Genomic DNA, 25237 nt, shown 5'->3' with positions numbered 1-25237 from the left:
CACTATGCTTCCAAATTTGCTCAAAATCTATCAGCAACAACAGACAGATTCATATTCATATCATATCGATTGTACGAAACACCTATTGTGGTTGGGAATAATACGGACATGACTTATTCAGAATCAAGCAACCGAGAAACTCCAAGAGCAGCCTGGAGCCTCACTGATCTTATCCTGCAGACTCCTCTCGTCCCCTGGGTCCGAGTCCTGCCCAGGACTGCATCGTAATGCACACCAACTCCATTTGACAGAGAGCATTGTACGCTCTGCACATTAAACACACAAAATTAGCATGTTGCCATGGCACTATGTAAGGCATTGCCATAGGATAATTTCCCCCAGGCTTTTGTTGGACTTATCCAACATCCCTTCTACTACTCACACACTGTAGGCTAAGCCTTCATATCTCGTGCAACAAGACTAGTAATGAGTGCAAATGTAATGCATTCAGAGAAAGTGGTAAACATCTTGTTCATTTATGAAGCCCCGTGGCTTTAAAAGACAGATGTTTTTAGTGTGCGTGTGGGGAAGATGATGTCCTTCCAAGCTGTGCAGATAAAGCCACTCACACCTCGCTGTCATTTAGTCAAGGCTTGTCAGAACCATTATGTATTCACCTCATCACAATTATCTGAGCTGAATGCAACCACTTTGCATGATTGTTAGAATAATAGCCAATCACATTTATAAAATGTCATCTTCCCGTCACTATATCCAGGCTATTTTTGCACCCCCCTATTGTCTGTTATGGTTTAATAGCACAAACTGCTCATCTCAAAGCAGTTAACACTAAAAAAAATTAAAAAATTAAAAAAAACGTTGCTCTGGGCCCATTTTGGTTCGAAGCCAAATGAGAAAGAAAAGCGTGAAAACCTAGAGATGAACTGTTGGGATTTGCAGCCAAAAAGGAGACAACCTAAGGTGCGAAAACCAAACAAAGTTCGGTTTCAATTACTTCCAACTCTTCATTTCTGTATGTGGAATTTAACTTACTATAAACTTTACCAAGGTTTTCCAATCAGCCAAACCAATAAGCTAGATTTTCAATGTAATTTCCAGATTTGGTCTTCAAGGGAGAATCCCAAATCAAATCTCCAGACAGGTAAGTTCAAAATCAAGGTTTCACACGAGTAAAAAAATACTGTCAGTCAGCATGCTGTGATGTAAAAAAAAAAAGGATCCAACAGACAACCTGCTGATATTTCACATGAGAAACATGGAGCAGGATCTGAGGACAGAGCTGTCAGCTCCCCCTGCTCTGCTTCAGTGAAACAAGCGTGAGTGCTCGTGCGTTTCTCTGTGTTAGCGTGCGGCTTGAACGCACAATCAGACACTCACCGCGATTCATTACAGAGCTCAGGAAACAAAACCCATCAGACGCACGAGCGGTTCCGTAGTTAGGATCAGCTGTCCGAGCAACACCTGACCACCACCACCATCATCATCATCACCATCCACGCGCTGTTCCGGCAAGTGCACGTACAATATTTCAGCTAAGAGAAATTAAAATAACTCCTTCAAAAAGGTAACACGAGGAGCATGATGGAATGGAGTAGAGTGGCGCAAACTTCACAGCAAAATGCACCAAGAATCCAAATACATCTTATAGGACCACTGAAAGAAAATTACATCACCAACAAAACAAGAAAACCAAAATAAATTGTAAATAAAACCAAGAAAAGAAGAGTTTCCCCTCCGACCACAACAATAAATACTTAGGCTATAAAACGCTGGTCGTAAAAAAGTGAAATCTCCTGTGAAGACTCGCAGAAAACCAGAGAAATCCTACAATCCGCTCAAGAAAGAAAGCAAGAAAGAAAGAAAGAAAAAAAGAAGAAGGCGAAGACATGAGAAGGGGAGAATTGACCTACCACCAGAGGAGGTAAAAACGCTCAAAGATGCTGAAGCGACAAGCAGCAGGCGGTGAGGATCCGTGCGTGTGCGCTCCGTACCCGAGCTGCAGCTCAGACTGCACGTTGGGCAGAAGAGAGATGAGAAGAGGCAGCAGCGCGCCGACTGGAGCAAACCAACGAGCAACAGCAGGGAGGGGAGCCGGCCTGGACCCCCACCCCATCCGTCAGGAAAATGGCTTTGAGGGACCACGCGCCGAAAAGTTCAGTTGCTGCACCACCTTCTTTTATCGTCTTTAAGCGGATTCTTCTTTTTTTTTTTATCAAATCAAATCAAATCAAGTTTATTTGTATAGCACATTTCATGTACAAAACAATCCAAAGTGCTTCACATAAAATAAAAGCATTGCAGCAGGGAGTGGAAGAAGCATTAAAAATACATAAAAGAATATAAAGAGAAACAAATAAAATAATTTAAGTGAATTTAAAAACAAGCAACAGTCCAGATAAGTTAAAAGGTATCGTGCAGATTTTATGCATAGACACATAAGAAAAGAAATGTTTTTAATCTGGATTTAAAAATGTCTCCATTTGGTGAGAGTTTAATCTCCACTGGCAGTTTGTTCCACTTGTTTGCAGCATAACAGCTAAATGCTGCTTCTCCATGTTTAGTCTGGACTCTGGACTGGACCAGCTGGCCTGAGTCCTTGGATCTCAGAGCTCTGCTGGGTTTATATTCTCTGAACATATCGCAGATGTATTTTGGCTCTAAACCGTTCTGGGATTTGTAAACCATCAGCAGGCTTTTAAAATCTATTCTGTGACTGACTGGAAGCCAGAGTAAAGATTTTAAAGCTGCTGTGATGTGTTCAGATCTCTTAGTCCGGGTTAAAACTCCAGCAGCAGCGTTCTGGATGAGCTGCAGATGTTTAATGCTCTTTTTGGGAAGTCCAGTTAAAAGAGCGTTACAGTGATGGAGTCTGCTGGAGATGAATGCATGGATGAGTTTCTCCTGGTCTGTTTGGGAGAGGAAACCTTTAATTCTGTTGATGTTTCTGAGATGGTAAAAAGCTGCCTTGGTGACAGCTTTGATGTGGCTGCTGAAAGTCAGATCTGAGTCTATCAACACTCTGAGGTTAAGAACTTGGTCAATGATTGTAAGGTCCCGAGTCTCAAGATATTTACCAATGCTGACCCTCTTCTCTTTGCTACCAAACAGAATGATCTCAGTTTTGTCTTCATTTAATTGTAGAAAATTCTCTCTCATCCAGGTTTTTACTTCCTCCAGACACTGACACAGTCTGCAGGGCTGCAGTCGTCCGGTAACAGACACATAAAGTTGTGTATCATCTGCATAACTGTGATAATTGATGTTAAAGTTCTGCAATATCTGACCCAAAGGGAGCATACACAAGTTAAACAGAAGAGGTCCAAGCATTGACCCCTGGGGGACTCCACAAGTCATGGCCACTCGCTCAGATTCATAGCTGCCAATTGTAAAAAAATAACTCCGGCTTCTAAGTAGGACCTGAACCAGTTAAGAACCGCTCCAGAAAGTCCAACCCAGTTTTCCAGCCTGTGCAACAGGATTCTGTGATCTACAGTATCAAGTATTTAGACAGATTTCATCTGGCACTTTAACAAATTCTTTGGAAATGTAATCCATTGTATCATTATTTGGATTTTTTGTGCATATCCACTTGATCTTGCTCAGTTAACCTTCTGATAAAGCACTTTTTGAAAAAATAATGTATATATGACAGTATACTCTTCATTCAAACTGATGCATTGTTCAAACAGCTGCTCCCATCCAGATTCAATGCTGCAAGACAGACACATTTTGACATTTGTCGTAAAGAAATATGAAGTTCAATATGTCGTTACTTAGGGTATGTTAAGCCATTTTTAGGCCACTTTATGCTATCTCACCACGGAGCCACAAACATTCTCTCTTTCAGAGACTCAGCCACACTCACAAAAATACGCAATAAGATCTATTCTCACGCAAATTGTATCACTGTCATTATGTTGTATGAAATATAATATTTATACTGAATGTCTTTTTTTAAAATCTTTTCTGCACAACCATATAGCTCCCCATCCCCTTCCAGAAATGTTCTTAGGTGTAACCCATAGGTTGAGAGTCCCTGCTTTTCCAAACACATAAACACAATGTAAAAGATTGCAGGTGTTTACATGTCACGGCCTCTTATAGCCGCTCATGCTAATCTGTTTGTCTGAAGCAACCAATTAAGCACTGTGGGGTAAAGTGATGCGTTAGGATTTGGATCCTGAAGCAAATCTCAAGGGGGCATCAGCTGGCTGCTGTGTTGGAATTAAGAATTAAAGTCTCGAGGAATAATGCAAATGTGCCTCTCAAAAAGACTATGGGTGGAACAAAAATTGGGAGGGTTGTTTCCTCTTGTTCAGTTATGCTTTATAAGCCTTTCTCTTCTTCGATTTCTTCTTCTTTTTCTACTGTGGTTGGCAAACAGCCTATAGTTGCATAACGGTCTCTCTTTAGATTTAAGTGTGTTACACGTTTTGATACCTAACTATCTTTTTTTATCTCATGCTGCTGTGTGTTAATGAAAGTAAGCAGGTATCATGTTAGGCGTCGTTTTTCTGCTTGATGAGCATATATTTACATTTTCCTCTCATTTACTGATTGCTTGTATTTGTATATGATTCAGAAAGCTGATAAAACTGGTATGCTAGGGCTGTATTTCTTTGTATTCTTTTATAATTGCTGCATTTTGGTGGATTCAGATTGGATCTGTGGGATGCCAACGATAATGGTCGGAAGATTCAGTGGGAGTAGGATTACATCTACTGCAGAGTACAAGGCCCAATGAGTCAAGGGGCCTGTGGTCCTATGTGAAAATTAGATGAATGTATTCTCACAGAAGTTTATGAAACTGTCACAAAGTGCAATCTATTAATTGATACATGTGTACAAAAATAAAAGCATCTAAGACTACAGATGCTTTGAATTTCCTGAAAAATCTCAGAAATTAGACAGCAATTGTAGACTAGAAAGCTGCAAGCAGCTGTATGCAGGACCGAGATGTGCGTACGTTGGGGCACGCGCTGGACGCCATAGTCGCGCAGCTCTGCCCATACGCACGATACCCTCTGCGTACGTACAAGCACATAATAACCCCAATGCGGAGGGGTTTTCTAGGGAGCGCCACTGAGCCATTTTGCTCCGCCCACACATGATACCCTTAACATACGTACGAGGTCGACAGGGTGGACGTGTGTGCTAAGTTTCATGACTTTGCGATGATGATAAGGCTTTCAAATCACCAACGCCATCACATGATTTTCACCGCCTTGCCACGGCCACGCCCTTTGAGGTTTGAAAAAGTTTCTCCATGATTTTCCATCCCATGTCTTAAGAGTAACCTGGACAAGTTTGAAGCTTGTAGCATTAAATCTGTAGGAGGAGTTTGATCAAATGCGAGGTGTGGAAAATAAAATTACTTTTCCAACAACCAGCAGGTGGCGCTATAGGTGGATGTCACTATGATAATATTTCCACGTTCAAGCTGGGTCCAGCATTCATCGTATGAAGTTTGGGACAGATTGGATAATGTATGTGGGAGTTATAAGCGACTTAATTTTTTGTGGCGAGTGATGGCGAGTCATCCAACTTTGAGGCGTCGCCACGCCAACGCCCTTTAAGTTTTGAAAAGGTTGCCCAATGATTTTTTTCCCCCCATGTCTTAAGAGTAACCTGGCCAAGTTTGAAGCTTGTAGCATTAAATCTGTAGGACGAGTTCAATCATATGCAAGGCGTGGAATTGGTCAAAAATGGCACAAAAACTCACTTTCCATCCAAAATGGCCGCCTTCCTGTTGACGTGGGACAATGGCGGCATGAGACTTTTTTGTGCGTCTGGGCATGATGAGTGAGTGTACCGAATTTTGTTGTCCCACGCGAAATTAACCCCAATGCGGGGGCCATTTTTAAGCATTGTAGGGGGCGCTACAGAGTCAATGAGCGACTCCCAAAAATATAAAGTTTTCGCGTACCTTTTGCAAAGAATCGGACAGAAAGAATAATATAGAAGAACTCCTACAGATACAATAGGGTCCTTGCAGTTTCACTGCTCGGTCCCTAATTATTTGTTTATCTATCCCAAAGATATAAAATTTTAAAAGTGCATGTGGCTGCAGATGTGATGTTGGCGGAAGTGCGAAGGGCAGAGGTGGAATAAGAGTGGTTCAGGGAACACTGCCAGGTGTACTGAGCATCACTGCTGCAGAGCATCTCTGATCAGTCCCTCTCCTTTTTTCCAATGCCATGCTTGACAGCCACTCCTCAACCAGCCTGATGATGGGACAGGTCTTTTTTTTTTTTTTTTTAAATGTAGTGTACTGTTTCTGAACAATACACTAAAAAAAAGTGTTGTCCTATCAGGCTGCACATACTGTGATAAATTCTTGTGATAAACATGTGTGTGATAAAACACCCGAGGCTGACCTATGGGTCTGCTGGGAACTAATCTGAAATAGCATCAGCGTTGTTACAGTGCACATCATTTATTTGCAAAGCTGCATTCTACCTTTCCGTGTTGAAGAATTTAATGAAGACGAGAATAAATGTTGGTTACAGAGATAATAATATAATTTTCACATCGCTATTGCAGTAATAGAACACTTTTAACAAAGCTTTTATTAGCATTTTATATATTTTTTGCACCATTCTGCAAACTGGGGATTTGTAGGGGAAGCCGGAGTGCAAAAGTCAGCACAATGAATTGTTTTTCAACATGGCATAAGACAGTGAATAATGTACCCTGATGTACATAGCACCTATTATATATATCGTCAACAGGAGGATTTCACTGACTCCTGTCTTAAAACAAAATAAAGCTACAGTACATGCCCTGTTCTTGTACCATGATTGTAAAGTTGCAGGATGAACATTATAAACTTATCAAGTTTAAAACTCTTCATATTCTTCAAAAGTCAGAGAGCAGTCTTGTCAGGACAGGGTGGGTAGGCAGGACACGGATGCGGACTCGAGAGATGCAAGAAGCAAACTTGGTTTTATTTTAAACTTAAAGGGATAGTTCGCCTCTTTTGACATGAAGCTGTATGACATCCCATATTAGCAATATCATTTATGAACATTTTCTTACCCCCCGCTGCGTCCTGTGAGCAGAGTTCCAGCCTCGTTTTGGCGTTGACAAAGGTAGTCCGGCTAGTTGGCTGGGGCTTAAAAAATAAAGCGTCTTGCTTCTCAAAACAATATGCGTTCAACAGAGTAATACATTTGCATCACAAAATCGTTCTCCAGGAAAAGTCAGACCTCACAATCGCTTGGCGCTATTTTTGCCTCCCTTGATATCAATGCGTTCAGCCACCTAGCGATAGCCGCACCTGTTACGGTGTTTCCTGCTCGGTCTGCTCTTCGGTCTGCACAGTTTACACAGCACGCAGTGATACAAAGGTAGAGAGAAACAGCGCCAACCGATGTGAGCTTTATTTTTTAAGCCCCAGCCAAAAGAGGCGAACTATCCTTTGAAAGCAAAACAAAAGGCACGGCTGAGCCGGATAACAAAAAACTTAAACTATGGACTTAAACAAAAGACTTGGCATAACGTGAAAAAAACACTTATCTGAAGGTCGTAGCTTGACGTGGTAAGGGAGGATATTGACTGTAAGGATCTGGCAAAAACAATGAGGAAACCTGGAAACTAAATAGGGAACTGGGAGTGACAGGTGACTGAGTGCGGCTGGTGACAATAACAAACAGGCGACATGAGTCACAACTAATGAGCTAACTGAAACTGTGGGGAAAACATAGCTAAACTAATTACCGGACCTGGAACAGAAAACTAAGGCATGAGAGAAAACTAAAACATGGCAAAACTAAAAGCTAAACAGAAACTAAAAACATGGCAAAAACCCCACGGACATGACAAGTCTCACACAAACAAATGCACACAAAGGCTTAATTTATCCATGAAAACCCCTTCGTTTGAAACAGGGAGAGGAGCTACCTGTATGTGAAGTGAGGAGGAGGAAGGATGTTTATTTTAAATGAAAAGAACGGGAGATTGCGTTTCTTGGCCCATCATAGAAAGATCAAAGAACATCATAATGAATAATCACTCTAATTACAAGAAAATGTAAAGGGAAAGAAACCAATATGATAACTACACCTTAGAGTTTTTACCCCATCCAGAGGGCCAGTTAATTTGGCTTCACTCATATTTATACAATGATCTCCAACAGAGAAAGTTGGAAGCAGCAGAATGTTTAGAACATTTTCTCACACAGTCCACAGTGTTGTGTCACTCGAAATACTTTAGTCATTAACTCCATTCTGCGATAGTGTATGCATAGTGGGACAAGGACAGTGGTCTATTCAAAAGTCAATTACCCGAGGACACACTCACACAAGGTAGAAAGTATCCTACATTTAACATTTTTTTCAGCTCGCCTTTTCCTGGCTGTCTGCTTTGAGGGCCTCACTCCATTAGGTCGTGCATTATACAGCTTGGAGTGCTCCACCTCATCTGAAAAGTTGATTTTATATTATTTTGGAGGCGTGAAAGACGTGTTCTCACATCATACACACAAAGCTGCAACCCGCCTCTTCCTGGAAACGAATTGAATACTAGGGATTGCTCCTTCACAGCTTTTTTTCTCTTTGTATCTATTCATCATTATCACTATTACAACAAGCCTGGAGTGTAGCTGTTTTTCTCAGAATGGATTCCCAGCTATTCAGCTAACATCACTTTCATCATGTTGGTACTCTAACTATTGGCTACGTCCTACATGTGACTCAATCTAGACTCGAGTGTGTATTTAGATTAGGGCTGGGCAACGATTAAAATTTTTTATCTATTTAATCACATGATTTCCTTGATTAATCACGATTAATCGCATTTGTACACAAAATCCAAAAATTAATTCAAAAGTGGTGTATAGCTTTTAGCATTTAGTTTTATTTTAAATGTGCTGCCATGTGAATGAAAGTGCCATAACATTTGTTGTGCAAACACACTTTTAACATCAGCATTTTTATGTAGTTTTTATATAGAAGCCTATAGTCCTCGCTACAGCTGGCCCCGGTTCGAGTCTTGCATGGGACGGCCCTGTGCTGCGTGTCGTTCCCCCTCTTTCTGCCCCCAGCTTCCTGTCTCTCTGAGAATAAGAAAGTTTCTTATCTATTAAAGGCACAAAAGCCCCAAAATTTAAATAAAAAAAAAAAGAAAAGAAAACCTGCGTTAATGCGCGATAAAATATTTATCGGCGTTAAATAATCAATGAGTTACGCGATAATAACGTGTTAACTCGCCCAGCCCACATTTTCTATACCTCTAAATCATCATAAAATTACCATAAAATTAATCTTATCTACAATATAATATAATCTTAAATTAACATAAATCCTTATTGGTGGCATAGTAGCAGCAGCCTGCTGCAGTAACTGGACATATTGCATCTTTCTTTGTGTCATCTTGACATTTTCTAATGAGTTTGTTTCTGTTGAATTTTTCTGTGATTTTTGAGAGTTTTTTCCTGGATGTTTGGATGCTGCGCTGCTGGAGTGACCCTCAAATCCAGATGATCCAAAGAGGAGACGTTTAGGATTCAGAACAAAGTGGAGAGAAAAGAGGAGGAAGTGCAAACCATTTCTTCTACTGTGTCACACGGTGAGGTCAAGTTGGGTTTTTGTCTTTTCTCCATGTTTTGTCATTTCCTGTTTTATTTTTGAAGAGTAACTCCCCTCTTCGTTTCAGGTCACTTGCCCTTCCTCATGTGTCACCCCTTGGCGTGTCTTCCCTGATTCCTGATTGTGTCCACCTGTTTCCCGTTGCCCTCATGTGTCTTATAGTCTGCGTCTCCCTTTGTCTTGTGCCTGAGTGTTTCATTTTGTCGTTCACCCAAGCCTGCCACAGTCACAGTAAACCTTGCCTTGCTAGTTCGAATACTAAGCCACGAATCTTTGCCTCCTTGCGACTGATTTTTTTGTTTGTAAATTACATAAACTAGTCTCAAGTTTTCATAGCCATTTTTGATAGCCTCCTTTAGGAGTGATTTTTTTTGTTATAGATAACGTTTCAAAGATTTTGTAGAGCCTCCAGTTTTTTAGGAGTGCATTTAGTTGTTTTGTTTCTAGTACGAAGTTGTCTTTCCTCCTTAGGGAGTGATTTTTGGTTGTATAGTTCATAGTTAATTGCCCTCCTCTTAGCAGAGTGAGTTTTGGTTGTTTTTTTCCTCTTTTATTTATTAAGTTTTATATTATATATAGAATAACATTTTCATAGCTTATCCTTTCATCACTTCGTATTGGTGGTTGGATATATATACATAAAGTAAAATCTGCCTAATTGGATACTCTGCATCTGAGTCTTTTCAAGCCCAGGTCTGACAAACTGTGACATCACTGGCAGATCAAATGGACAAACTTCAAGCCCTGACAAAGACACAGCAGGAATATCAGGAAGGCAATATAATTTGTTTCATAAAGACAAAGCTGCGGTAACACCCGTCTATCTAGCTTTCAGACTACACAAGTAGACAGAGAGAGTTCACCTTCATTATCTGTCAAATATCATCGCCTAAGTTGTTGCCAAGCTCCAAAAACAACACTCGAATTGATTCATGGTGATGTCTGAAGATTTCTGCCACAGCTGATTCTAATTTCATTTGCATTTAAATTCAGTTAGTCTATAACAAAGATTTTATACTGCAGATATGTAATTTCCTTTTAGGAGTAATATTGTATCATTGAACTAAACTGAACTGGATATGATTTGATCAATAACAGTCAAATCTGTCTCCATGAAACATACATAAAATAGCTGAATGTGAGGGGTATTAAACAGAAAAATCAATGCTCTGTTTGGTCAGTACATGAGAACTGTATTCTTACATATGAAAACGTGTAAATTTGCCAGAGAATGCCCTTTGTAATGTTTATCACTCGTGTTAATACAACATCACAAACACGAAAGGGAAAGAGAGAGTTTCAACTTTTAAAGATAATCAGAATCTGTTGCATAATGTCTTTTCCTAAAGCTAATATTCCATTTTTGCTTCCCTTAATGATGCAGTAAAACAGAGTGAGCATAGAAGAGACAAATTGGGAGCCGGAGCGCTTCAACTTATTTGATTTTCCGCAGTGAGAAATTTGATGTTAAAATTAAAAAGATAGAATGAGAGCAGATCTTTTGCAGCTGCCCTCTTTGTAGACTAATACTAATGCCTGGAGCAGAGAGAGTGGAAGCTTCCCAAAGCTTCTCTGCTTCCCCCTTATTGTCAGGGTCTGACAGACCAAAGAACTTTTCCATAGCAAAGGTGATTACCAACATTTATTTTCTTGAGTATAGAAGTCAGTCGGACAATAACTAATGGAAAAAGTAATTAACCCAATTCGTCACACATGCTGATGCTTGGTCAGCAGCCCTGAAGCATCCGTTTAAAATGAGTTTTAATCCCAAAGTATTACCTTTTGGACATGGGTCTTCTGACAAGCTGATAAAAGAAATGGTCATGTGACATGTTGCCATGACAGCACACAGAATGTCTGCAAAACTCTTAGCTGTAAAGCACATTTTATTGTGCATTTGAGTGCCAAATTAATATGTTGGGTTCTTTTGCTGATTTTGACCAGTGAAGTAGTAGAGAGATGGTAAATAAAGACAAAAAAACAAGTGAAAAGAATAAGTAGCAATGTTCCTCTGTGGAGCAGTTCTGTGTGATGGAAATAGACAAAAAAAATGGGTGCTCTTTAATGAAGTGACAGTACGTGACAAATTGGGAATGAGAATGTGTTGACTTCGGATAATACTTTTATTTATTATTTTATTTTATTAAAAGATCCCCATTAGCCTGTGCCATAGCAGTTCGCTAGTCTTCCTGGGGTCCTAATTCAAAATACATCACATAATTTCAATTAAAAACCATACAGATATACATGCATTAAAAGTTCAAAAAGTCCTAGTAAAGTAAAATACATTCACAAAACAATTATAGCAAATAGTTCTAGCATGCAGTGCTGCCACATTGCTTAAGTCCAGCTTTGAACACTTAATAAAACAATATAAAAATACTGGCTATACAACTTGAGAAAACACCTATATTAACCATTCAAAAGATGCGCTCTTAATCTCTTTTTAAAGGATTTTTTGCATTTGTCTTGACGGTTATCCAGTGGCAATTCATTCCATGTTTTAATAGCTCTATAAAGCACAGTTTGTTTCAGTAAGTTAGTTTTTGGATTTGGTTGTACAATGTCACCCTTGCCCGCTTTGGAGAGCAGGGAGGGTGAAAATATGTACTATCACAAAATATAATGTTTTAATTAACCAAAGACATGAATCCATCACAACAAAAAAACATTTAAATATATGAATACTGTGCCTGTTAAAAGAGAATGTAATCCTGTGAACAAATGGTTCAAAATGCCGTCCATGCAGACAGTACAAAATAAATATTTATTCTAAGAAAGCAAGCTTTGTGAATGTGGTGTGACTTCAGAGGAGCAGAGAGAAGGATGATGGAAGTTATTGCGGCGTAAAATCTTAAAAACCAATACAAACGCCGCGGCCGGCTAAGACATGGGGTTTTACTACTGAAGACGCGTCACGCAGAACTATTGCACGAATGGTGTTGTTTATTGCTCCATCTCACAAGTTTGTATATAAAAGGACACTTACTTCATTTGATGCATTTCACAAGCCGTGCAAGGATGCCTCTGACAGTGCAAGTTATTATTATGCTTACGTTTACATTTACGTTTACGGTCAACAAAAAGTTTTTCCCCAAGCTCACCCAGCCGCCATGATCCAAGCTCGTCACATCACAGCTGAGCTCACCTGCTCATTTAAAGGAAAAACACCCCCAAAGTGCCACCCACAGACACCGGCGACAGCCTCCGCTGACGTCATGCATGTGCACACAAGAAATAGAATAATACAAAGTAAAACAACTCAAAATCAATGTATGGCTCCTACATTCCGGCCCCAAATTATTGCAAGGTAATAATTCACCACCACCACCATAACCTTGTAGGAGACACCAAAATGCAGAGTGAACATACAAGTCAAGTCAAAGTAAAAAGGTTCAAAAAAGAGGTCCATGACTGAATGTCCAAATAATCCAAAAAGGTCTTCACTGCTCTTCTGCTTCCTGCAGAAGGCAGACTTTGGTTATCGGCCTGTCCAAACAGCTTGTTTTAGTTTTAATCCGTACACTTCGAACCAGTCCATTTTTATCCGGAACAGCATTCACAATTCTTCCTGTAATCCAAGCACTGCGAGGTGCCATATCGTCCACCAGCACCACGATGTCTCCAGAAACGAAGTTTCTCTTTGCGGTATTCCATTTCTGGCGCTCCTGAAGCCCAGGAAGGTACTCCTTCACCCAGCGCTTCCAGAACAGATCCACCATGTACTGCACTTGTTTCCAGCGACGACGAGCATACGTATCCTCCTTCTCAAACACTCCAGGTGGCACCAACGGCTGTGTTTTGAGTAGAAGTAGATGGTTAGGAGTCAATGCCTCCAGGTCTTGAGGATCCGTCGATGCTTTAGTTATTGGACGGCTGTTAACAATAGCTTCAGCCTCACAAAACACAGTTACCAAACCTTCTTCGTCCAGGTTCTGCGTTTTCAAAATGGAGCGGAGCACTTTACGGACGGAACGGATTAACCTCTCCCAAGCACCTCCATGGTGCGACGCTGCTGGGGTGTTGAAAACCCATTTCACATTCTTATGCAGCAACATGTCGTTTATGAGGTTGTGGTTCAGCTTCTCAATGGCCACCCTTAATTCTCGTTCAGCGCCCACAAAGTTAGTACCATTATCTGAACGGATTTCCAGGACTTGACCACGACGTGCAATAAACCTTCTGAGACCATTGATAAATGAGTCTGTGTCCAAAGATGCCAACACTTCAAGGTGTATGGCTCGTATCGCCAGGCAGGTAAAAATGAGCCCATACCTCTTGACTACAGATCTTCCTCGCTTAACCTCAAATGGTCCAAAGCAGTCCAAACCAACTCGACTGAAAGGAGGCTCATCAGGAGTTATTCTGTTGTGAGGAAGGTCGGCCATTTTTTGATATCCCGGGGCAGCAGACAATCGACGGCAGATAACACACTTGGACAGAACCTTTCGTATGGCAACACACGCACCAGGAATCCAATATTTCTGACGCAGGCGAGACAGCATGTGGTTTCGTCCACCATGGCCTGTCACTTCATGTACATGTCGGAGAATCAGATTGGAGATGTGCAGGTCTTTAGCGAGTATTACTGGATGCTTCGCCTCTACTGGCATAGCTGCTCTACTAAGCCGCCCTCCGACCCTAATAAGACCATCATCCAAGATCGGGCTAAGCTTGAAAAGATGACTCGTTCTCCTTACACTCTCTCCTTTTTCCAAGTTGACCAGTTCCTCCGGAAACCTTGTTCTTTGACAAAAACGGATAACAACTGATTCTGCCACAACCATATCTTCAATGGACAGAACAGACTTTGGCACTTGGGCTTTGATGTTTCTCACCCGGACCTGGACTTCCTTCTCCAACTGCTCAGCACTTATACCCGACTGAGTAAGGGTTTCTCTCAGCATCCGTCGATGTTGCACCAAAGACAACAGCAAGGTCTTAAACTTGAGAAGCCAACAAACAGCCCTTTTGAGGAGAATCCACGAAGAAAAGTAGCCAATGAGCTTCTCAACTGGACTGACCTGCTCCACTTGAGCAGCGCTTACAACCACAGCCTTGACCTCCGGGTCTCCAACAAGAGGGTCTTCTAAGGTCTCTGGGTTTTTAGGCCACGTGCTCTCAGGTTCACAGAGAAAATCAGGACCACAAACCCACGCACCAGTCTTCATAAAAGCCTGAACTTTAACACCTCTGGAGGCCAGATCTGCAGGGTTATTGGACGTGTTCACATACCTCCATTGTGTTACTTTGGACAGTTTCAGTATTTCTGACACTCTGTTTGCCACGAAGATTTTGAATCGGGATGTTTCATTTTTTATATATTTCAAAACAGAAGTACTGTCTGTCCAAAAAACAGACTCCTGAAGGTCCATTTGCAGTTCTTTTCTCCACAGCTTGTCCATCCTGCTAGCCACTACTGCCGCAGTGAGTTCCATACGGGGAATGGTGACAGGTTTTAAAGGAGCAACACGTGCCTTCCCCATCACAAATGCACTGTGAGTATGCCCTCTGTCATGGAGTAGCAGGTAAGTCACTGTTCCAAATCCCTCCTCACTTGCATCAGCAAAGTGATGGAGCTGAGCAGAGGCAAGGTCACCAAAGTTCTCAGGTTTCAAGCATCTTCTGACTTCCCAATTCTCAAGGTGACGAAGATCTTCCAGCCAGGACATCCATTCTTTGGTAATAGAGCAAGGCAAAGGGTCGTCCCATCCCAGACGTCTCCGACAAAGGTCTTGGAGGATTTTCTTGGCAGACAAGACTACAGGTGCCAAGAAACCAAGTGGGTCGTAGACTGAACTAACCACAGACAATATTCCTCTTCTTGTGGTTGGTCGGGTTTTGAGTGTGATTTTAAACTTGAATGTGTCAGATTGGACACACCACTGCACGCCCAAGGCACGCTCTACAGGCAAGGCATCACTATCGAGATCCAGATCTTTCACTTCTTTGGCTCGCTCCTCCTGAGGGATAGCAGCAAGAACTGTGCGTCGGTTACTGATCCATTTAGTGAGCTTAAATCCACCTTCAGCGCACAAGGCAGTCAACTCTCCACATAAAGACACAGCTTCCCCTTCAGAGCCAACAGACACCAAACAATCGTCAACATAAAAATGGTGCAGTACGGTGTTAATAGCCACAGAACTGAAACACTTTTTATTGTCCTCAGCACACTTCCTCAGGGCATAACAGGCACAACTAGGGGAGGAAGTAGCACCGAACAGATGTGCCACCATTCTGTACTCCACCAGCTCCTGACTGCAATCTCCTTCAGGCCACCACAAAAACCTCAATAAGTCAGCGTCTTCAGCTGGCACCCTGACCTGATGAAACATGGCCTCAACATCTGCCATGAGCGCCACAGGTTCTTTGCGGAATCTCGCAAGGACTCCCACCAGCAAACTTGTGAGGTCTGGTCCTTGCAGAAGTTGAGAGTTCAAAGATGTCCCTTGAAATGTGGCACCGCAGTCAAAAACCACCCGCAGTTTTTTCTTTGCCGGGTGATACACCCCATGGTGCGGTATGTACCACAACCTTCCGTCACAACGGTCCAACTGCTCAGTTGGAACTCTCTCCGCAAAGCCATTAGCCAGCATTCCCGACATAAATGTGGTGTAGTCAGAGAAAAAGGATGGATCTTTATTTAAACGTCTTTTAAGGCCCAATGCACGCTGTACTGCAACTGTCTTATTGTTTGGCAATTTGAGGCATCTTTGTCTTAATGGCAAACCAATGCTGTAATGACCGTCAGTGAGCTTGGCAGACTCCAAGACGAACTCCATGAAGCGCTGATCTTCCCTTGACAGACCAGACTGCTCATTCTGCAGGCTCTCGGGGAAATCCACTTTCAGCTGCTTCTCCCAAAGCTCATCAAGCCTCGCCACAGAGATTCTATTGACTGTGATATCTGGCTGAAAACACTGTTCACTGATCTGGCAGTCTCCTCGAAGCGGGCCATTCACAGACCAACCCAGGATGGTCTTGATAGCATAGGGGCCTCCATCCACTGCACGAATCACCTCCCACGGTTCCAGAGCTTGAGGTACATTAGTGCCGATCAGAAGGTCTACATCTGCGTCAATCTCTGGGATTCTTATATGTCTCAGGTGTGGCCATCTTTGAAGGTCTTTTGAGTGTGGTATGTTCCCTCGATTTACAGGCATGCTCCTTTGTGTGAACATCTCGGGTAAGCCACAAAAGGTGTCAGAATCCAACCCAGCCACTTCCAGATCAGTCAACATGTAGCTGTCCACCACCTTTTCTTGTCCCATAGTTCTGAGGAGTATTCTCAGCTTCTTACCAGTCAGATTCAGCCGGTTCATTAATCGCTCTGTGCAAAATGAGGCAGTACTCCCCGGATCCAAGAATGCATGTGTAATGACAGTCTCCTGTCCCCTTTTGGACTTCACCTGGACAGGCAGAATAGAGAGAGCACAGTCCTGTTTACCGGCCCCAGTCAAGCCACTGGACTGCACAGAAACCACTACACCTTCTCTGGCCACTTCCGAGCCATCATTAGCCTGAGTTGAGCTCTTTTGTTTTGCGTTGGAGTGGATATGCAACAATGTGGGGTGCTTAAGATTGCATACTCTACACAACAAACGTTTTCTGCAATCTTTACTCATGTGCCCAATGCACAGACACCCAAAACACATCTTATTTTCCTTCAAAAAAGACATCTTCTCATTTTGTGTCCTTTTGTCCAAGAGAAGGCAAATATCCAAACCATGTCCAGCTCCACAAAACGGGCACACTTTACCATGTGAGCTCTCCTTATTGTTTCCAGGATCAAATTTCTTCTTGGCAGGTGCTACAGTCGTGGCAAAACTACTGCCTCTAGCTCTTAAGCTAGCCTGAGGTTTTACCAGTCTTGTGTCTTTTCTTCCGGTCACAGGTGTATCTTGTATGTTTCCGAAAAGCGGGTCACTTGCAATTTTGACTTGCCTCTCCACAAAATCCACAATGTTAGGAAATGTGGCTCGATGATGGAACTTCTCCTGAATATCACAGGCCACACTCCTCCACCGATCCCGCAGCTTATAAGGCAGCTTTTTCACGATGGTCTGCATATTTGTAGGCACGTTCAAGTCACTTGCAGTGGCTCCCATCGAGTTACAACATTCACGCAGCAGCAGACTGTAGGCCTGTAAAGCCTTGATGTCTTCAGCCTTAATGATTGGCCATAAAAGCACTTTATCCATGTAGGCGGCAGCCACTTTGAATGGGTCACCAAAATGCTCCAGAAGTAATGACTTTGCCTTGGTGTATCCATGGGAAGATGGCAGATGTTGGCAGCTTCTGACCAAATCCTTGGGCTGACCTCTAGTATATTGCTCGAGGTAATACAGACGGTCCTTGTGACTCTGTGTTCTTCCTTCAATGTTGTGCTCAAATCCTCGTATGAAAGTTTGGTACTGCAGTGGATCTCCATCAAAAACCTGCAGATCTCGCTTAGGTAAGAGGAAAAGTGACTGTTGTTCAACCAATAAAGATGTTATTTGATTTTGCCTCTCCAAAACAGTGAGAAAACGCTGCTCCGAATTATTCTCCATTGCAGATGCAGCTGGGTCCAGCTGAAGGTGAGGACGTGATGGATGTAACGCACCTTCAGGTGATGCATGCAGACCAGCTCCAATCCTAGCAGTGGGCAGAGTGGGCAGAGCAGTCACAGCAGTGGGCAGAGCAGTCACAGCAGTGGGCAGAGTGGGCAGACCAGTCACAGCAGTGGGCAGACCAGTCACAGCAGTGGGCAGAGTGGGCAGAGCAGTCACAGCAGTGGGCAGAGTGGGCAGCTCCATTTTGTTGTGCGTCTTGGGCCTCACAGCAGCATAACTTGAGGGCAAAACAAGATCTTCAGCCCTCATGGTCGATGGCTGTGTGGTGAGCTCAGGCACAAACGCTGCAGCATCAACATTTAACTGCGTTCTCTTGCTTTCCTTCAAATAGGAGTTCATCCCATCCGACCTAGCAGACCTGCGTGACACACGAGACCCTTCTGAAGCTTTTAACACGCTCACCTTAGCCATGGAAGCTGCCAGCTCTATATCTAAATCCAGCTCCTCCTTCTTTCTTCTCAAGAGTTCCTGCTGCTCCTCCATTTTCCTCCTCAGTTGTTCCTGTTGTTCCTGCTGTTCCTCCATTTTTCTCCTCAGTTGTTCCTGCTGCTCCTCCATTTTTCTCCTCAGTTGTTCCTGCTGCTCCTCCATTTTTCTCCTCAGTTGTTCCTGCTGTTCCTCCATAGCATGCTTCTCCCTCAGCAGCTTCTGACGAGCCATAAGAGCAGCTGTTTCAGCCTCAGCCCTCCACCTGGCTGACGATGTAGAGGACAAAGATTTGCTCACCCCTGTACTGCATTTCTTTGATCTCCCGGACACATTAGATACACTGTCACTTGGTCTAATGTCATCTTCAACTGTGTTATCCATATATTCATTGTTATTTGAAACAGACCCCAAACATGGTGCAACAGCATCCTCTGCTAGTGCATCTGGGACATCTTGCATTTCAAACAGCCATTTATTTGCTTCCTCCACAAACGCAGTCTTATGTTCTCCAACACTGTGAAACCATGTGTTTTGGTTTTCTTGTTCTTCCGGCGGGAGCATAGGAATCACAACACTATGAAGATGAGTTGCTTCTATGAACAAACTTGAAATATTTTCAAGATATGATTTTACCCTTTCAGCATTGTCAGCACTTTGCATTAGGCAATTAATTTCTTTTATTACACCTTTGATCTTTCTTACTTTAGCTTGGCGCTCTTCTTGGAGCTTTTCCAATTTAAGTTCAAAAGCCTTGGGTGTAAGTTTTGTTTGTCTCTTCTCACTCATTTCATTTCCAACACTTGACTCCATTTTTTTTTTTTTTTATAAATCACAAAATTAATCCAAAAAACACATCTCAAAAATAGCTGCTTTACTGACCACACAGCGCCTGTGTTTCCACGTGAAAAATGTACAATGCTTTGTCGTTCCCTCTAACTTTCCAGTGGAGCTAAGCTAACTCAACCCTAGTCTTCTGTGCATACTAGCAGTGGGTATTTATGTACCTAAATACCGATAGTCTCGAACCAGACTGATCGTCTGAACCAGAACTACGGCGGTACTCCCAAGCACAAAGCTTCACCCGCTTGACACACGAAAGAAAAACTGCAAAAGTCCCAAACAAATAAACCAGCACATCACCTTATGTGAATATACCGCTTAGCCTAGCAGGGAATACATTCATGCATTGACAACAAATCTAATCCAAAATGTTTACTGTAACTTTCAACGGAGGCGAGTGTGACGACAAAATGAGTGTAGTAGCAGCAGTATTGTGAATGAATGGGAGTCTAGCGCGCATTCACGTCTATGTTTGTAACTGGGAAGGCGATCTCAAACATCCAGCGTATCCCGACATTACACTTAAATCTGCGCTTAAACAAAACATTTTTGTTGACAAATTATTGCGGCGTAAAATCTTAAAAACCAATACAAACGCCGCGGCCGGCTAAGACATGGGGTTTTACTACTGAAGACGCGTCACGCAGAACTATTGCACGAATGGTGTTGTTTATTGCTCCATCTCACAAGTTTGTATATAAAAGGACACTTACTTCATTTGATGCATTTCACAAGCCGTGCAAGGATGCCTCTGACAGTGCAAGTTATTATTATGCTTACGTTTACATTTACGTTTACGGTCAACAAAAAGTTTTTCCCCAAGCTCACCCAGCCGCCATGATCCAAGCTCGTCACATCACAGCTGAGCTCACCTGCTCATTTAAAGGAAAAACACCCCCAAAGTGCCACCCACAGACACCGGCGACAGCCTCCGCTGACGTCATGCATGTGCACACAAGAAATAGAATAATACAAAGTAAAACAACTCAAAATCAATGTATGGCTCCTACAGAAGTAGTAAGCAGTTGTTAAATAATCAAACTGCCTTGTTTTAGTCTGTTGCTTTTCTAAAAGTATTGAAGGCAGAGTCATATGTCGTAAGAGAGGTTTTTTAGTTATGAGCGTGTCTACTTTTCACTGCAAATCTCCCACAGGACTGTGGTGGTGATAAGTGGACTGGGTACAATTTCCCTGAATGCTCCAATTTCCCTAAACACCAAATATACAGGCAAACGGCTGTTGTGAAGCATAATAGAAAACAAGCATCCAAAATATGAGGACTGCTCATACAAGGAATTTCAATTCTTTTGGTTGTTCACAATACGCTGGCAGGTCGGAACAGAAAAGCGGCTGCTTTGAGGAGTCGAGGGCGCACACAAACACACACACACACACACACACGCACACACACACACACACACACACACACACACACACACACACACACCAACAAAGAAAGAAAACTAGCTGGTGATATTAGCTGCTTGTATGCCTTTGCCAATCAGTTTTTTCATCTAATAAAAGGGACAGTTCGCCTCGATAAAACCGGACAAGAAGACCACAAAACCAGAGTGATATCAGATTTAAAGGGATAGTTCGCCTCTTTTAACATGAAGCTGTATGACATCCCATATTAGCAATATCGTTTATGAACATTTTCTTCCCCCCTGCTGCGTCCTGTGAGCAGAGTTCCAGCCTCGTTTTGGTGTTGATGAAGGTAGTCCGGCTAGTTGGCTGGGGCCACAAAAATAAAGCGTTTTGCTTCTCTAAACAATATGCGTTTAAAAGAGTAATACATTTGCATCACAAAATCGTTCTCCAGGAAAAAGTCAGACCTCACAATTGCTTGGCGCCATTTTCTCTCCCTTCGTATCACTGCCTGCTGCCGCCTGCTGACAGCCGTGCCTGTTTCAAGGTGTTTACTGCTCGGAAGCAGGGGACTGCTGGGTCTGCACTTTGTTCTGCATGGTCTACACAGCCGCAGTGATATGAAGGTAGAGAAAATAGTGCCAAGCGATTGTGAGGTCTGACTTTTTCTGGATGAACGATTTTGGGATGCAAATGTATTACTCTTTTGAACGCATATTGTTTTGAGAAACAAAATTTTTGTGGCCCCAGCCAACTAGCTGGACTACCTTCATCAACGCCAAAACGAGGCTGGAACTCGGCTCACAGGACGCAGCAGGGGGTAAGTCAAATTTAATAAATTATATTGCTACCCAGCCAGCATGTCCATGTGGGGCCTATAAGGTTTAAATTTGGGCTGCAGATAAGGGTTCCAAGTGGGTTTGTCCGCAGTTTCCACGGTGGCCTCACCTGCATTTGCCCATATGGGTTTCAAAGTACAACTTGAAGGGTTAGGGTCTTAAAGTCTTAAAGTCTTAAAGTTCTTAAATTATTCCAAAGGCAATACAGATAAACACATCACACAAAGTAAAATAATGTTCACATTCAAATTGGCTAAATGCAAAGTCCAACTAAAGCCACAAAGCAACATGAAACCCATATGGGCAAACACAGGTGAGGCCACCGTGGAAACTGCGGACAAACCCACTTGGAACCCTTATCTGCAGCCCAAATTTAAACCTTATGGGCCCCACATGGACATGCTGGCTGTATGGGATGTCATACAGCTTCATGTCAAAAGAGGCAAACTACCCCTTTAAGTTCATGAGGTTGTTTTTTTTTTCCAAAAAATTAGGAAATACCTTTTAGGGGTACCTGACATCTCACATTTATGGGAATGAAATGCATAGATGGTCATGGTCATGAAACATGATGGATGTGGCCATGGCTGCTGTGGAGAACACTTTAATGACGAACAGCTTACAGTCTCAGGGGAAACCTGGGAGAATGGAGTGGGAAATCACAACCAGTGATTTCTAATACAGAGTGAAGCTCCTCCCATCACCACCACCACCAGATGAATCATTTCAAGATTTTCTAAAAGCACCATTGCCCTCGATTTCACTCGCCGAGGCTGCCAAATTCATTTAAGTAGATATGCTATAAAATACTTATTAATAATCATTTTGGTAAAAGTAATCACATTACAGGATAAAATTTTGTCACGTCTGTCAAATTAGGTTAGATTTTACTGAGAATAATTCAAGTGTTAAATCACGTATTACTTATTTAGTGCCACCCACATGACCCCTGCTTTAAAATAACCGTCAGACAAGGGGAGAAGATGAGAGCAGGACTCATACAGAATGAGCAAGAAGCTGAAGCAGTCACGGTAAACAGATAGAGTTCAGCTGTGGAGGGCCAAAAAAAGTGCAGGCACGGATAAGCTAATTAACCGTTGGCAAAAGGTATATCAAGTTGGATTATGTGAGGTTGGACTTCAAATGAACTTCTTTGTGCCCCGAGATGAATTTTCTTTTGAACTGAAGCTTTATAGATACAATTCAATTGAAAACACGCCAACCTCCATCATTTTTTGCATGATGCTGTAAAAACTGAAGGAATATAAGTTCATATTAAAGACTGATGTCACTTCACTTAAGATCCCCGTGATTTGATTGCTCTTTACACCCCAGTGGGTCACACACATATCCCACAATCTTCTGGTCGCTCTCAACTGCTTTGACACAAATACAGTAAATCAACAAATATTTCGAAAACTTCCCATTCAAGTCAGCAACTGTCCTTATTTGTTTAAACTGCTGCTTGAAAAATGTATGATCTCGTCATTGTTTTATTTATGAGACAAATGAGATAAGTCAGATCTTATTTTAAGCACCAACAGCTGTCCACAGTCTGATTGGCTCCTTCAGTTATGTTGCTGCAAAAGGCTTTAAAATGATGTATTTCAGACATGCTTTGTACTCATTGTGTTTACATTAGGGCCGGCACGGTATATGTATTCGTACCAAACCGTCACGGTACGGGGGTCACGGTTCAGTACGCGCATTTCCACGCAGAATACACAAGGTACAGAAGTTTTCTGAACGTGGAACTGTTATTTTGCAAGAGTTTCCTTCAGGACCCATTTAAACACTGCCACATCCTTCGGCACTGTACCGAAAATGTACCGAACCGTAGGGTCCGTACCGAGGTACGTACCGAACCGTGAGTTTTTTGTACCGTTCCACCCCTAGTTTACATGAGTTGGTCAAAGCAAAGACAAAGTAGTAGTCAACATTTCAGGGAGTCCAACCCTTTAATGGAAAAGGATACTGGTCTGATCTGACATTATTCTAAACTGATCTATTTCTTTTGATTCCTTCTTCAGTTATCAGTCTATGTATTTTTCCTCCAGTCGCACAGGGACGAAATTTGTGGCTTAATTCTGTGCTTGAAAGCAAAAAAACTAAAAAACAATCTCAGGAAAATTCAGGAAACTGTTAAAACCTAATCTATGGATCCATGTCATGAGGAATGACCAAAGGAATGACTTTTATTTTCACTGTTTAGTTGAGTTTTGATATCGAAAACCTACTTGTTACATGTAGGAGGAGACCATAGCTGCCTTGAAATAAACCCATTAAAGCTATAATGTGTAATATTTCACGGACAATGAATGTCTCCATGTCGCTCCGCCATTTTAAAACTACGGGATTTGTAGAAGGACATGTCATCAGCTTCGCATTTTCCGTTTCCAATGTGTAAACGGAAAATGCGAAGCTGATGACATGTCCTTCTACAAATCCCGTAGTTTAAAAATGGCGGAGAAACATGGCGACATCCATTGGGGTGTAACACTCTTATGTACATTCGCATGCTGAATATAAAGAATATAAGAACACTGCACTTTTGTGATGGAGGTAATTAATAACGATTGAGGTAATACTTGTGAATGATAAGACTCAAATTTGTTAATAGACAACGTGAAATATTACACATTATGGCTTTAAAACATCTATTGCATGTATTAAATGTTGCTGTTGAAAGAAAAACACACAATAAAATGCATTACTTTGGAAATTGACTTCGGTTTCATGCCTTCCAAGACAGTGGAGATGGTTGTGGATTTCAGGAAGAGCCCATCCCCACCTGCCCCCATCACCCTGTGTGAATCCCCAGTGAACATTGGGGAGCCCTTCCGCTTCCTGGGCTCCATCATCACCCAGGACCAGAGATGAACATCAGCCCAGATGATGGTGCACTTCTACTCCTCATCACCGTCTGGTACGCTGCTGCCACAGCCAGGGACAAGGCCAGACTGCAGTGTATCGTTCACTCTGCTAGGGAGGTGATTGGCAGCAACCTCCCAAGTCTCCAAGGCAAGGCAAGTTTATCTGTATAGCACAATTCAACAACAAGGTGATTCAAAGTGCTTTACAGATACATTAAAACAGTAGAAATAAAAAGCACGATTTAAATATTAAACAAAAAAGAAAGAAATAAGAACAATAGATAAAATCGGTATTTAAAATGTGATTAAGTTTTGAAACTCAAGCTTCAGATTTGGAGCTTTATTCAAACGCAGCTGAAAATAGGTGTGTCTTCAGCCTGGACTTAAACACACTGAGTGTTTCAGCTGATCTGAGGCTTTCTGGGAGTTTGTTCCAGACATGTGGAGCATAGAAGCTGAATGCAGCTCCTCCATGTCTGGTTCTGACTCTGGGAACTGATAGAAGACCGGATCCAGATGACCTGAGGGGTCTGGAAGGTTCATATTGGGTCAGGAGGTCATTGATGTATTCTGGTCCTGGACCATTCACAGCTTTATAGAGCAGCATCAGAACTTTAAAGTCTATCCTCTGATGGACAGGCAGCCGGTGTAAAGACCTCAGAGCTGGACTGATGTGGTCCACTTTTTTGGTCTCAGTGAGGACTCGAGCAGCAGAGTTCTGAATA

At 42.3% G+C, this 25237-nt stretch overlaps 1 protein-coding gene across 2 annotated transcripts in view; it reads right to left on the bottom strand.

Annotated features, from left to right (window-relative positions):
* raly (RALY heterogeneous nuclear ribonucleoprotein) overlaps positions 1 to 1953 on the bottom strand; it is a 136721-nt gene extending 134768 nt beyond the window's left edge. For both annotated transcript variants that reach the window (XM_075460163.1, XM_075460164.1), the window contains exon 1: positions 1872 to 1953. The gene's annotated coding sequence lies outside the window, so the exon portion shown is untranslated. The remainder of the gene's footprint in view (positions 1 to 1871) is intronic.
* Positions 1954 to 25237: the final 23284 nt, after the last annotated feature.

The sequence above is a fragment of the Odontesthes bonariensis genome, chromosome 3 (genome assembly GCF_027942865.1).
Source record: "Odontesthes bonariensis isolate fOdoBon6 chromosome 3, fOdoBon6.hap1, whole genome shotgun sequence".
Classification (NCBI taxonomy): Eukaryota; Metazoa; Chordata; class Actinopteri; order Atheriniformes; family Atherinopsidae; genus Odontesthes; species Odontesthes bonariensis.
This window is presented reverse-complemented; position numbering and strand designations above follow the sequence as displayed.